The following is a 15064-nucleotide window of genomic DNA, read 5'->3' on the forward strand; positions in this document are numbered from 1 at the left end:
AGCAAAACCTAGGGGAAACATACCGCCCATCCACAGTTAACCCCTTCAGTGTCTCACATACCCTCCCCCTCTGTTTGACCCTGTGGGGACGAACACTTTTGGCCATCAGACAGTGGGTACGGGATAGGGCATCGGCATTCCCATGCAGCTTTCCTGCTCGATGTTCCACCGTGAATTTAAAATTCTGGAGCATTAGGAACCACCTTGTGACCCTGGCGTTCCTCTCCTTGGCCTGACTCATCCAGGTTAGGGGAGAGTGATCGGTCACCAGTGTAAACTGCCGCCCTACCAAATAATACCTCAGGGATTCCAGAGCCCATTTGATCGCCAAGCACTCCCTCTCAACTATGCTATAGTTCTTTTCAGGAGGTGTGAGCTTGCGGCTCAGGAATGTCACGGGATGTTCCTCACCCTCCACTACTTGGGACAGGACAGCCCCTAAGCCCACGTCAGAAGCGTCAGTCTGCACAATAAAGGTCTTGGTGAAGTCAGGGGTGATCAGTACCGGTCCCTCGCACAAAACCGTCTTAAGTCGCTGAAACGCCCCCTCAGCCTCTTCACTCCACTTTACCATCACCGCCCTGCTACCCTTAGTCAGGTCAGTCAGAGGTGCCGCTATTGTCGCAAAATCGAGGATAAATCGGCGATAATAGCCCACTATGCCCAGAAAAGCCCTCACTTGCTTCTTGCTCAAAGGTCGTGGCCACTGCTGGATCGCCTCTACTTTATTTACTTGGGGTTTGATGACCCCTCGCCCAATACGGTACCCCAGGTAACGGGCCTCTTCCAGACCCAGTGCACACTTTTGGGGGTTCGCTGTCAGCCCTGCTGCCCTCAGGGAGTCTACCACTGCTTGTACTTTGGCTAGATGACTCTCCCAGTCGTTACTATAGACTATAATGTCATCTAAGTAGGCCGAGGCATAACTCCGGTGAGGTTTTAGCACGAGATCCATTAACCTCTGGAATGTGGCGGGAGCCCCATGTAGCCCAAAGGGGAGTACCACGTACTGAAAAAGCCCATCAGGGGTAACAAAAGCGGTCTTCTCTTTAGCCCTGTCAGTCAGGGGTACCTGCCAATACCCTTTCGTCAGGTCAAGGGTGGAGAAGAACCTAGCCTGTCCAAGTCGTTCTATCAACTCGTCAACCCTGGGCATGGGATAGGAATCAAATTTGGACACCTCGTTCAACTTCCTAAAATCATTGCAGAACCGTAGGGAACCATCAGGTTTGGGAATCAACACAATAGGACTCGACCAGTCACTTTTAGACTCCTCGATAACCCCCAGGTCTAACATCTGCCTGACTTCTTCGGATATGGCAAGCCGGCGCGCTTCAGGGACCCGGTAAGGTTTTTGGTGTACCCGGATGTGGGGTTCGGTTATGATGTCATGCTTGATGACTGAAGTACGTCCCGGTAACGTAGAGAACACCTCCATATTTCGGAGCACAAACTCCTTCGCTTCCTGAATCTGGGCCCTGGAGAGGGACTCCGAGATCCGTACTTCAGGCACCTTGGAATCGGGTACACCTACCTCCGGTGTCCCCTTCTTGGAGACAGACGCCTTCTCTACTCCCATGGCCATCAGGGACTCTCTTTCCCTCCATGGCTTTAGGAGGTTCACGTGGTATATCTGTTCGGGTTTCCTCCTCCCCGGCTGAGATACCCTGTAGGTTACCTTCCCCACTCTCTCCATGACCTCATATGGCCCTTGCCATTTGGCCAAGAACTTGCTCTCCACGGTGGGCACCAGAACTAGCACTCTGTCGCCTGGGTTAAAGGTCCTGAGTCTGGCTGACCTATTGTAGACCCTAGACTGGGCCTCTTGTGCCCTTGTCATGTGTTCCTTTACAAGGGGCATTACCGCCGCTATGCGGTCCTGCATAAGGGAGACGTGTTCTATCACACTACGGTGGGGGGTCCTCTCCTGCTCCCAGGTCTCCTTGGCTACATCCAAAAGCCCACGTGGGGAACGGCCATATAACAGCTCAAAGGGTGAGAAACCCGTGGAGGACTGGGGAACTTCACGTATGGCAAACATCAAATAGGGCAACAAACAATCCCAGTCCTTCCCATCTTTGCTGACCACCCTCTTAAGCATCCCCTTCAAGGTCTTATTAAACCTCTCGACCAGGCCATCTGTCTGAGGATGATACACAGAGGTGCGGAGCTGTTTTACCTGTAGTAACTTGCACATCTCCTTCATTACCCTAGACATGAATGGGGTACCCTGGTCAGTCAAGATTTCCTTGGGGAGGCCTGTGCGTGAGAACACCTGGAACAGCTCCCTAGCAATATTTTTGGAGGAGGTGTTCCTTAATGGAATCGCCTCAGGATACCGCGTAGCGTAGTCCAGGATAACCAGGATGTATTGGTGCCCCCTGGAGGATTTGACTATGGGGCCAACCAGATCCATTGCAATCCTTTCAAAGGGCACCTCTATGATTGGTAGCGGGACCAAAGGACTCCTGAAGTGGGAGACCGGGGCAGTAAGTTGACACTCAGGGCAGGAGCTACAATACCGGTTTACCTCCTCCCACACCCCGGGCCAGAAAAATCTCTGCAGGATCCTTTCTCGGGTCTTCTCAGCACCTAAGTGCCCTCCCAGCACATGTTTGTGTGCCAACTCTAGCACCAGCCTACGGTGAGATTGGGGTACTACAAGTTGCTCAACCTCCTCACCCCGTATCTGGTCGACCCTGTACAACAGTTCCCCAATAATCACCATTCGGGGGTATATCTTATCAGCCCCTGGTATTTGGAGTACCCCATTTATCACCTTAACGTTCTCCCGTGCTTTAACCAAGGTAGGGTCCTGTAGCTGTGCAGCACCAAAATTTTCACGGGAAATCTCAAGGTCCAGCATGTCGGCCACCTCCTCGTGGCCCTCGACCTCACCAGCTAGGACCTCTAGGGGAGAGAATTCATCACATGGGGTCACCCCTACTGCTGGTGTGTGTACATCGGCCTCAAAGGGTTCAGGGGCCAAGGCCGGACATACCTGATGTCCATTATCTGCAACAGCACCTGAGGTGGGTCTTCGTCTCCAGAGGTCCCAAAACACCGGTAAGTCTCTGCCGATAATAGCCTCATGAAAAAGGGTCCCCACCACCCCCACTTCATGGGTAACAGTACCACAAGGGGTATGTAGGTTGATGACAGCAGTGGGATATTCGCGTGTGTCCCCATGTATACACAACACTCCCACTCTCCGCCCACTGTATAGTTCAGGATCAACCAAAGTTCCCCGCACCAGGGTGACCAGACTCCCTGAGTCTAGCAAGGCTTCCACTGTGTGACCACCGATTGTGACCATGCATACTTGGGGTTCTGCATCCGTGACTGACTCTGCCGCCAGAACTGGCCGGGCAAACAGTGACACTCGCCGGGTCTGGTTGCAGTCCATTGGCTCCACTGACAGTGGACAGTTGGCAGCAATATGGCCCATTTCATGGCACCGCCAGCACTGGATACGGCCATGACCTCTGTCACGAGCCTCACTGGGTTTCTGGGTATCCACGCCCCCCAATGAACCCCCTCCCAACCTGACATGTCTCCCCTTTTCCGCAGTAGCAGTCTTACCAGCTGGTTTGGTGACCCTGTCACTGGCACTGCTTCGTGTGGGAGAGGTAAGTAGAAGGTCCTCCGTAGCCCGATACCTCTCTACAAGGGACACAAGCTCCTCAGCTTTTGTGGGACCGGCCTGTCCAACCCACCGCTGGAGCCGAGAGGGCAGAGAACGGGTGAACTTGTCGAGGACCACTCTCTCTACCATCTGTGCTGGGGTGCAGTCATCGGGTTGTAGCCACTTCCGGACAAGATGGATCAGGTCATGCATTTGGGAGCGTGGGGGTAATTTTTCTGAGTAAGCCCACTGGTGGACCCGGCTGGAGCGAACTTGAACGGTGACCCCAAGACGAGCCAGAATCTCCGCCTTTAGCTGGGGGTACTCACGGGCCTCCGTTTCACTCAGGTCGTAGTAAGCCTTCTGCGACTCGCCGGTCAGGAACGGTGCCAGGACATCTGCCCACTGCTCAGCCGGTAACTCCTCTCGCTCAGCTACTCGCTCGAACACTGTGAGATACGCCTCCACGTCGTCGGTCGCCGCCATTTTTTGTAAAGCCTTTTGTACTGCAGCCCGTGCGGAATGCTGGACAACCGGGTACCCTTGTAGACCAGTATGGGACCCCTCAGTAGCCGACGCTTGCGGTGCTGCCATCATGCCAGAAAACTTCTCCATCATCAGCTGGAACATGGCTCGGGACTCCTCCTGCTGTTGCTGGAGCATGGCTCGGGACTCTTCCTGCTGCTGCTGGAGCATGGCTCGGGACTCCTCCTGCTGTTGCTGGAGCATGGCTTGCTGCAGCTGCCGATTAGCCAGGGACTCTTCCTGCTGCTGCTGCCGATTAGCTCTGGCCTCCTCCTGCTGCTGGCGGGACCTCTCCTCCTGCTGCTGGAGCATGGCCTGCTGCTGCTGCCGATTAGCTCTGGCCTCCTCTTGCAGGTATTTAATAAAGTCCTCCATCTTGGCTGTATCCTGCAATTTGCCTGCTGCTTTCACCCAGGCCATGCAATGTTGCAGGATGTATCAAGCCTTTCAGGTGTATGTCTTTTTGAACTGCCCGCAATCCGAAGCACCATATGTGGGGATTTGGCCCAGTAGAGACCGTGGTAGCGGGGTGCTGGGATGCAGTTCAAGACAGGGACACCAGGGTACAGTCCAAACAGGTCTCGCCTGCGTTTATTGCAGCAAAATAAAACCAGCCTTTACATTCAGGTATTTGAATAAACAAAAGAAAACCTACCCGTCAGGGTGCTAACTATACAAATAGTCCACTAGCTCACACTAAACAAAGTTCACGTGGCTGCTCCAGACACACAGGTCAGAGCTGTGTCCTCTCAGCCTCCTTCCACAGAGAGACAACCCACTCAACTCTGCTGAGTCATTTTATCCAGGCTAATTAGGCTGTTCCCATCACCTGTGTCCAAGGTGCTGGACAAACCCACCTCAGCACTAAGGCCTTGCATAGAAGCAAAACCTAGGGGAAACATACCGCCCATCCACAGTTAACCCCTTCAGTGTCTCACAATATATATTCAGCTTTCCTGTAATCTCATACCCCTAAATAAAACCCAGTGTGATCAGTTGGCTTTAGACGTCACTGAATTACCGTAGTAAATAGAGTATCTGTATATAATTTATTCTCAGTATAACTACATCTGTGTTGTTATAGAACATTAGTGAATAAACAGCATCATAAAAACTAAGGAACACACCAGACAGTTGAGGGTTAAAGGTGTAGAAAAGTCTATTGGGGAGGTTTAAAAATTATAGTTCAAGCTCTGAACATCTCATGGAGCACTGATCATTCCACCATTTGTAAAAACTGTTAAGCGACCATGACGTGGCTGTCCACCTAAACTGACAGCCCAGAGTCACCCTGGAGAAGCTGCAGAGATCCAGAGGTTGAAGAATCTGTCCACAGGACAACTATTGGTCATGTACCCCACAAATCTGGCCTTTGTAATAGAATGGGGAAAGGGAACAATTTTTTTTACAGCAAAAGCCATATCTTTGTTCAGATAAAACCAAAATGGAACTTTTGGGCCTAGATGTCAAGTGTGTGTGGAGATCATCAAGCTGGAGAGGGTACAGCAAAGAGCCACAAAAGTGATAAGTGGTATGGATGGTCTTATGAAGAAAGTTTAAAAGAATTAGACATGAAATTATAATTTATATAAATATATAAATGGTCCATACAAGAAATATGGTGGAAAGTTGTTTCGGGCTAAATCAAATCAAAAGACAAGAGGGCACTGTCTCTGCCTGAGGAAAACAAGGATTAATCACCAGAGGAGACAAGGCTACTTTACTGTAAGAACTGTGAATCTGTGGAATAGCGAAGCTCATGCGCTTGCCACAGCAGAGACAGCAGGGAGCTTCAAAATGGGTCTAGATGCCATTTTATATAAAAAAAAACATTGCTGGTTATGTTATAATATATATTTGTGTTCCCTTACATCCCTTACTCATCCAACCCGTTCCCTTCCTTGATTGTACCTGATGGACACTTTTTTTCAACCATATTAACAATGTAACGTCCCCCACCATGAGGCATGGCGGTGGCAGCATTATAGTATGAAGCAGGGACTGGAAGTCGGTCACAGTTGAGAAGAAATTGGATGAAGCCAAGTACAATCCTGAAAGAAAACCTGTAAAGGCTGCAAAAGAGACTGGGTACTGGGGTGTAGGTTCACAACAACCCAAAACATTCAGCCACAGCTACAATGGAATGGTTTACATCAAAGAACATTGTTACATTGCTCGGCTCTCTTCACGAATGTTCTCTAAACAATGTGGCTGAGCTAGAGCTATCCTACAGAGGAGAATGGGCAAAAACTCCAGCCTCTAGATGTGCAAAGGTGGTAGAGACATCCCCCAACAGCCTGGAAGCTGTCATTATGACTGTATTCTCACCTGTATTTCACTCCCAAACCTCTGTTGTCTATCTAATCCCACAACGCCAGCAGTTGATTCTAATAACCTTCCACGTAGGTTACCTTAATGGCCATAAAAGATTGTACCCTAACATTAAGCTGCAGGATAAACAACCTAATCCTGATTGTTCCCTACTTATCTCATTGCTTAGCAGGTTGGAAAGGTTACCCAGCATTCACTTATGGTAGGACAGATTTTGGTAACCAGATATGTCTTAGTCTCAGCTATTTCTTTTCTTTTATTACATCTGTTATTAAGAGCACTTTACTTGGTGGCTACACTCCAGGTCCTTTGCTTAAATTTCAACAGAGTACATGTATTACACAACCATCAAATATAGTACATCTCTCTGAGTAATATAAGAAGGACCCCCTGGGAAGTAGATGAGGTTCATGGGACATTTGGAGTATCATGCAGGGTATTTATGATCAGGTTGCCTTGTACGGGTGACCACTGGTTGATTATACGCAATTATACAATACGATGCCTCTCTGTGGTAGATGCCTCCAGTCTGTGTCAGTCACTGCACTGACTGTCTATCAGTTTACAAATTTAGTTCAAACGAATCACCCTCATCCATAAAGCTCTGCACAGTGCTACACCTCTCTTCCCTCATGCCAGTCTGTCGCCCAGCCTGTGCTTGTCGATCCTCACACACAACTCCCGGGCTTCTCCCAAGATGCTTCGATTTTCTAGAATGCTCTACCTCATTCAGACTGAAACCCAACTGCCAAAGTTTTAGACGTGCTTTATAAACTCATCTCTTGAGGCATGCTTATTACATTTATCATGTAAAGGTGGAGTATTTGGAGCATCCTGCAGAGTATTTATGATCAGGTTGCCTAGTATCTTGATTTCTTGTACTGCCTACCACTGGTTGAATATATACGCAACTATACAATACACTACTTAATTTTGGTTGATGCCTCCAGTTGGTGTCAGTCACTGCACTGGCTGTCTATCATGTTCCAAATTTAGTTCAAATGAATCACCCTCATTCATAAAGCTCTGCACAGTGCTACACCTCTCTTCCCTCATCTCATCAATCGCCCAGCCCGTGCTCGTCAGTCCTCCAGTGATTTTAGATTATTTGTCTCTTTAATTCGATCCACACACACAACTCCAGGACTTCTCCAAGGCTGCTGTGATTTTCTAGAATGTTCTACCTCAGTCAGACTGATACCCAACTGCCAATGTTTTAGACAGGCTCTACAAACTCATCTCTTGAGGCAGGCTTATTACATTTATCACACAAAGGTGTGGGGAAAAAAACGGGCCACAAAGCCATCCCGTTTTTGGCCAGGCGAAGAAGCACTACTGACCTTTCCCCTCTCCAAAGGGGCAGAAATAGGACCGTCCCTATCTTTTTGAGCAATTGCACAATTCACCTCTTTTTGCACAATGCACCTCTATGGCGGCGTGCGATACGTTTTTGATGCATCTCCATAGACTTGTATGGTGCGTTTTTTTAACGCGCGTGACTTGCAAAAGTAGAGCATGCGGAGATATAAATGTGCATTAAAAAAATGTGCGTGTGTGCGTGAAAAAAATGTAAGTCTGGTAAAGCCCATTGATTACAATGGGTCCGAGTGCAACGCAAGTTCTGCACATAAAAAACACGCACATGAAAAACGCAAGTGTGCAAGAGGCTGTAGCGAGTGTAGCATGAAAGCCCTGAGGTTACGCTACAAATAACCGTCCTGAGATCTGCACTGAGGTTCTATTTTATCCTTTAATACAGTTCCAGTCATTGTCTCATTGAAAGTTAATGATTATTATCAGTGTAAGAAGATATATTTCTTCTAGATCATCCCATGAATGTGACAGACGTATTATGATGTTTATATCTGATGGATTTCCCGTATCATAGAACACGGTGTCTGAATGACTATGCGTGAATCCCTCATCCTGCACAGCGTGGCTATCCAAAGTGTCAGCAATATCCAACCTTTACTTTGAACTTCTACTTTTCTTTGGATTCCCAAAGAATTTGTACTGCTTCAAGTAATGTTCTGTTGTTTATCGTTGCCCACCGGTACCAGCCCCTGCTGTGGAGTATGTGCCCAGACTCACATCGAGCTGCTCTGCCATCAATGGAAAACAATTCCACACATTCTCCTTTCTCCGTGCCGACATTTTCAGACAGCCATAACTTTTTTATATTTCAATAGAAGGAGGAATTTTTTTAGAGGGACCACCTGACGCATTCATTTATACAATTTGGTCTTTTGATCACTTTTTATTTAAATATTTATGGGTGACAAAATGGTGAAAAATCTGTGATCAGTGTTCATCATTAAATATAAAAAGTAGATTGTTAGCCCCTACACGTGCCCCACGTTTACGGTTACAGATCCTCGAGACTATGGCCCACATTTATTAAAATGTTTGCGCCAGTTTTCTGTCTGACTTTGCACTAAAATGGACATGCAAACTGCTTGTACATGTAGTTATGAAGCGTTTGCGCCAGTTTTGTGTCGTCATTGCACTTTGTCCGCCGCACCACAAAATTCTGCACCTAAAGGGGCGTTCTGGTTCTGGTTCTGATTCGAACTCTGCTCGCCATTTATTATTGCAACTCAAAAGAATTGTACCAAAAGCTCTATGCTAAAGGTGCACCAACAATAAGTTGGTGCACACCTCCCGAGCAGTGCAGGGTACGCCATAAAAATGAAAACGTGTGCCTGTAGGCGATAATCTGCAGCTCTCCCTCATATTATTCCCTTAGCAGATCCACCTCATATTATACCCCCAGGAGCTCCGCCTGATATTATCCCACCAGCAGCTACCCCTCATATTATACACCCAGCAGATCCCCGTCATGTTGTCCCTCCAGCAGCTCCCCCTTGTATTCCCCCCAAAGCTCCCCCTATATTATCCCTCCAGCAGCTCCCCCTCATATTATCCCCTCCAACAGCTCCCCCTCACTTGTGCCCCCAGCAGTTCCCCCTCATATTATCCCACCAGCAGCTCTCCCTCATATTATCCCCCCAGAAGATCCCCCTGATATTATCCCCAAAGCAGCTCCCCCTCATATTATCTTGGCATAAGCTCCCCCTCATATTATCCTCCCAGCAGATGACCCTCCTTTTATCCTGCCCCTCATATTGTGCCCTCAGCAGCTCCTCCTCATATTATCCTCTAGCAGATCCCCTTCATATAATCCCCCCAGCAGATCCCCCTCATATTATCCCCCAGCGGCTCCCCCTCATATTATCCCCCAGCGGCTCCCCCTCATATTATCCCCTAGCAGCTTCCCCTCATATTGGACCCCAAGAAGATCCCCTTCATATTATCCCAACAGCTCCCCCTTGTATTATCCCCCAGCAGCTCTCCCTCATGTTATTCCCCCAAGCAATTTGCCTTCATATCATCTCCCCAGCACCTCCCACTCATCTTATCCCCCTAGCAGAACCCCCGCATATTAACCCCTCCAACAGCTCCCCCTCATTTGTGCCCCAGCAGCTCCCCCTCATATTATTCCACAGCAGCTCCCCCTCATATTATCCCCTCAGCAGACCCCCCTCATATTGTGCCCCAGCAACTCCCCCTCATATTGCTGGGGCACAATCCCGCAGTTCCTCCTGATATTATCCCCCAGCAGCTCCCCATCATATTATCCCCCAGCAGCTCCCCCTAATATTGTGCTCTCAGCTCCCCCTTGTTTTGGCTTAGTAAAAAATAATAAAGACAGTTTGTCAGAGCTGATTCCACGACACAGTTGATGAACTAGGACCCAAAATTTGATCAGAACCTGAAATCTAAGACTGTCCTGCTGGGTCTGGGATAATTGGGAGGTATGTATTGTGTTCCTCTCTGAAGGTGTTCTACCATAGGACAGGAACAATGAGTGGAGGATCTCTATGAACTTACAGCCATTGATATCTACACATGGAGTTACTGTAAGAAAGTAGAAGACCAGCTCTCAGGTTTTATCAAATTGTTAGATTGTACTAAACAATGGCCGAGGAGGAAACTGATAAAGGAAGAGGAAGCAGATAAGGAAGGAAAATAAGAAGAGGAGAAGGATATTTAAGACATACAGATTTTGTAATATCTCTAGATGAATAACTTCTCATTGAAGATTTTCTACATTAAATATGAATGTCCTGGCTTAGTTTCAAGACCTAATTGGTAGACTAACAATGTGGACATTTGAGCCTTGAATGTTTTCAAAAAATGAGCCAGAATTACAATTTGTACTAAAGAACTGGCATGTCCTGCAGAACATTGTAATTTGGTGGTAACGGCAGACGGCCAACTGAAATGACACCTTGTACCTAAACCCATTTGGTTGCATATATTTTCAACTAAACCTAACTAATAGGTGTAATAAACGTAAGCCAGAATGATGGAAGATGAACCAGATATATCATCCAGCATCACTGATTGTGAAAAATCTGGGACATTTTAATACTAGTCTAAATTTTAAACCCACCCAGATAAACATCTCTTCCATCTAACATGCAAGGGGCTACCTAACCCTCCTCTGATAGCAGACCGGAAAGATAATGATTGGGTAGTACAACCAGCTGCCCAATCCTTGTGCTCTAAGCCATTGTCAGACGAGTTGGGAGAAGACAGAGAAGTTTGAAGAGGGCAGAGGAGTCTGGAGAGAACAGAGGAGTTTGGAAAGAGCAGAGGATTCTGGAGAGAACAGAGGAGAAGGGAAAGGACAGAGAAGGCAGGAAAAGACAGAGGAGTGGGGAGAAGACAGAGGAGTTGGGAGAGGAAAGAGGAGTCGGGAGAGAATAGAGGAGTTTGGAGAGGGCAGAGGATACGGAAGAGGACAGAGCAGTTGGGTGAGCACAGAGGAGTCAGGAGAGGACAACGTAGTCGGGAGAGGGCAGAGGAATCTGGAGAGAACAGAGGAGTAGGGAAAGAACAGAGAAGTCAGGAGAAGGAGTCTGGAGAGAACAGAGGAATTTGGAGAGGTTAAGAGGAGTCTATAGAGAAAACAAAGGAGTTTGGAGAGGGCAGAGGAGTCTGGAGAAAACAGGAGTTTGGAGAGGACTGAGGAGTCTGGAGAGAACAGAGGAGAACAGAGAAGGCAGGAGAAGACAGGAGAGTGGGGAGAAGACAGAGGAGTCTGGAGAGAATAGAGGAGATTGGAGAGGGCAGAGGAAACAGGAGAGGACAGAGCAGTTGGGAGAGGACAGAGGAGTCAGGAGAGGGCAGAGAAGCCTGGAAAGAACAAAGGAGTCTGGAGAGGACAGAGGAGTCGGGAAAGGGACAGAGGAGTTGGGAGGTGGCAAATGAGTATGGAAAGGACAAGAGGAGTTTGGAGAGGGCAGAAGAGTCTGGAGAGAACAGGAGTTTGGAGAGGGCAGAAGAGTCTGGAGAGAACAAGAGTTTGGAGAGGGCAGAAGAGTCTGGAGAGAACAGAAGAGAACAGAGAAGGCAGGAGAAGACAGAGTAGTGGGGAGAAGACAGTGGAGTGGGGAGAAGACAGAGGAGTCTGGAGAGAACAGAGGAGAACAGAGAAGGCAGGAGAAGACAGAGTAGTGGGGAGAAGACAGAGGAGTGGGGAGGAGACAGAGGAGTCTGGAGAGAACAGAGGAGAACAGAGAAGGCAGGAGAAGACAGAGTAGTGGGGAGAAGACAGAGGAGTGGGGAGAAGATAGAGGAGTTGGGAGAAGTTAGAGGAGTCTGGAGAGAATAGAGGAGATTGGAGAGGGCAGAGGAGACGGGAGAGGACAGAGCAGTTGGGAGAGGACAGAGGAGTCGAGAGGACAAAGGAGTCGGGAGAGATCAGAGAAGACTGGAAAGAACAAAGGAGTCTGGAGAGGACAGAAGAGTCGGGAAAGGGACAGAGGAGTTGGGAGGTAGCAAATGAGTATGGAAAGGAAAAGAGGAGTTTGGAGAGGGCAGAAGAGTTTGGAGAGGGCAGAGGAGTTTGGAGAGGGCAGAGGAGTTTGGAGAGGGCAGAGGAGTTTGGAGAGGGCAGAGGAGTCTGGAGAAGACAGGAGGGTCTGGAGAAGACAGGTGGGTCTGGAGAGAACAGAGGAGTCTGGCTGTGGCTTTCTTTTAAGACAATGTCAGTGAGCAGGACACCCCTCTATCTCCATACAGCTTTAAACTTCTTTGTATACTTTTAGGGGGAATAACAGAGGAACAGCAAAATACTGAATTATAAGAAAAGATACCACAAACCAGTACTATTAGGAAGACAAGCATTTACTAATACAGTCATGTCAGGAGTAGGGATGGCCAGGTCCTCTTTAAGCAGTTTGATCCGCAGACAGGAAATAGATACAGGTTCGCTGATCAAGTTCTATTTATAGCTAAATTCTCATTATACTGGAAAGATAGCAAAACAAGACATTCCCCTCAAATACAAAATAGCTGGAATCAGTCCCCTCAAGGTGTTTAGCACTGCAAGGATGAGCCCCAGTGTTGATACCCTTTAGTATACCCTGCTCAGCAATGATACCATTCAGAGTCACTTGCTCAGTTCCCACCTTACCAAGTAGTAACACAATGATGATCCTTAGTGACCCCTGCTAAGAAATGGTGGCACCCAGATCCCTTATTTGTTAAAAGTAGCCCTTAATGACTCCTACCTAGTAATTGTCCTCCTTCGTAACTCAAACTTGGTGATGGTCTGTCGATACTCATTGTTTAGTAAAGTTGCCCACAATCAATATTGATGCCCTTTTCTGCCAGCCCCCACTAGATAATGGGGTTACTTAGTATACCCTGGTGATCATTAGTGCCCCCACTCAATTAGCTTAATTATAGTGCCCCTTATGTGTCCCCCACATAAAAAGTCACCAAATGAAACAAATACTCACAAAGCTTCCTAAGTTCCCAGAACCATCCACCCAAATGAAATAATATTTTGCTATATACCAAAGTATGTAAGAAAGTATGTAAGATACCAGTATTCACATTAGTGACTTGGATAAGTTTTTTGGGGAGATAATTGGGAAGGGTGCTGTGTGCCAGGGTGGGTGCCAACATGCTTTTAGCTATCATCAGCATTTGTGGACTTGGTACATTCTGATTCATTTTGGATGAACCGATGTTGCCCCAATTGTTCTGGAAATTTTAATTCCTGAAGCTGCAACAAATTTTTCGGAAGCTTCGTTTTGGTTCCAAATCTATTTGATCTGAACTGATGTTGCTCCAGTTGTCCTGGAAATTGGTCTTTAACCCTCTCCAGAGCCCTCTCTAAAAATAGATCTGTTTTATAAGAAGCTCCTATCTCGTTTCATTTATTTTATACAATTGTTTTTAATAAGGGTTATGGTCAGTGTTAGGGTTCACTAGTTCTATGTTTTAGAGAACTAGAGGGGGTTATATACTGATTTTCGGGACAATTGGAAATATGCAAATATGTTTTCCATGGTGGAAATGTAAAACAATTTCTCCTTTTGCTGCTTTCAAAGGCAGCCCCCTTAACACCAAGCATGACTTACGAGAAGCCTAAAGAAAGAAGGAACAGATTCACAACTATAGACAGCACTGGTTGGCTATTAACCCTAGTCAATACCAGTTTCAAAACCAGTTTCCTACACTGTACTGAAGAGACCCAACCAGGTCGAAACACTGCTGTCTACAGTTGGGAATCTGTTCCTTCTGTCTTTAGGCTTCTTGTAAGTCCTGCTTGGTGTAAAGGGGGCTGCCTTTTAAGGTAGCAAAAGGAGGCATTGTTTTCCATTTCCCACCCTAGAGAACATATTTGCATATTTCACAGAATCGGTTAGTGGAGCATCAATGACTGTAAGTCTCCACATGTCTTTAGAGCCTTAATTGGCAAAGTCTCCATAAGGAGAACTCTTACTACCTGACACTAGTCAATAGCCTCTGACTCAGCCAAACCAGTTTCCTACGCTGTACTGAAGAGACCCAACTAGGTCAAAACAGTGCTGTCTACAGTTGTGAATCTGTTCCTTCTGTCTTGAGGCTTCTTGTAAGTCATGCTTGGTGTTAAGGGGGCTGCCTTTTATGGTAGCAAAAGAAGGCATTGTTTTCCATTTCCCACCCTGGAGAACATATTTGCATGTTACCCAGAATCCCTTAGTGGAGCATCAATGGCTATGAGTCTAAACACACCTTAAGGCTACATTCACACTGCCGTATGGGGGACATATATACACCGTATATACGTCCCCCATAGACGGTAATGGGAGCATGGCGCTGCACCGAACCGTTCAGTACCCGGGAAAAAAGATAGGACATGTCCTATGCTTCCCCGGAATATGGCGCTGTGCACCATATATCACTATGAAGAGGAGCAGTGGTTGAGCAGCGCACCCCCTCCACCTCTCCCCGGGACCGACGTGTAGTACGGCGGGCACATGTTAGTGTGAATATAGCCTTAGAGCCTTAATTGGCAAACTCTCCACAATTGATGCAACATCGGTTTGGACAGATTTGTTTATCTCTAATTAGGAATATGGCAGTATAGTTATTCGTACACTGTATGGGGTAACACATGGTACCCTCCACAGGTCACTACTCAATAGTATAAAAGGCCCATAGAGATTCACTAATTCTTAATTCTAAAAATCCATCCTCATACATGACCCATTGATGCAGCACCGGCACCGCTACAGAAAA

Source organism: Engystomops pustulosus, chromosome 6, assembly GCF_040894005.1.
Source record: "Engystomops pustulosus chromosome 6, aEngPut4.maternal, whole genome shotgun sequence".
NCBI classification, from domain to species: domain Eukaryota; kingdom Metazoa; phylum Chordata; class Amphibia; order Anura; family Leptodactylidae; genus Engystomops; species Engystomops pustulosus.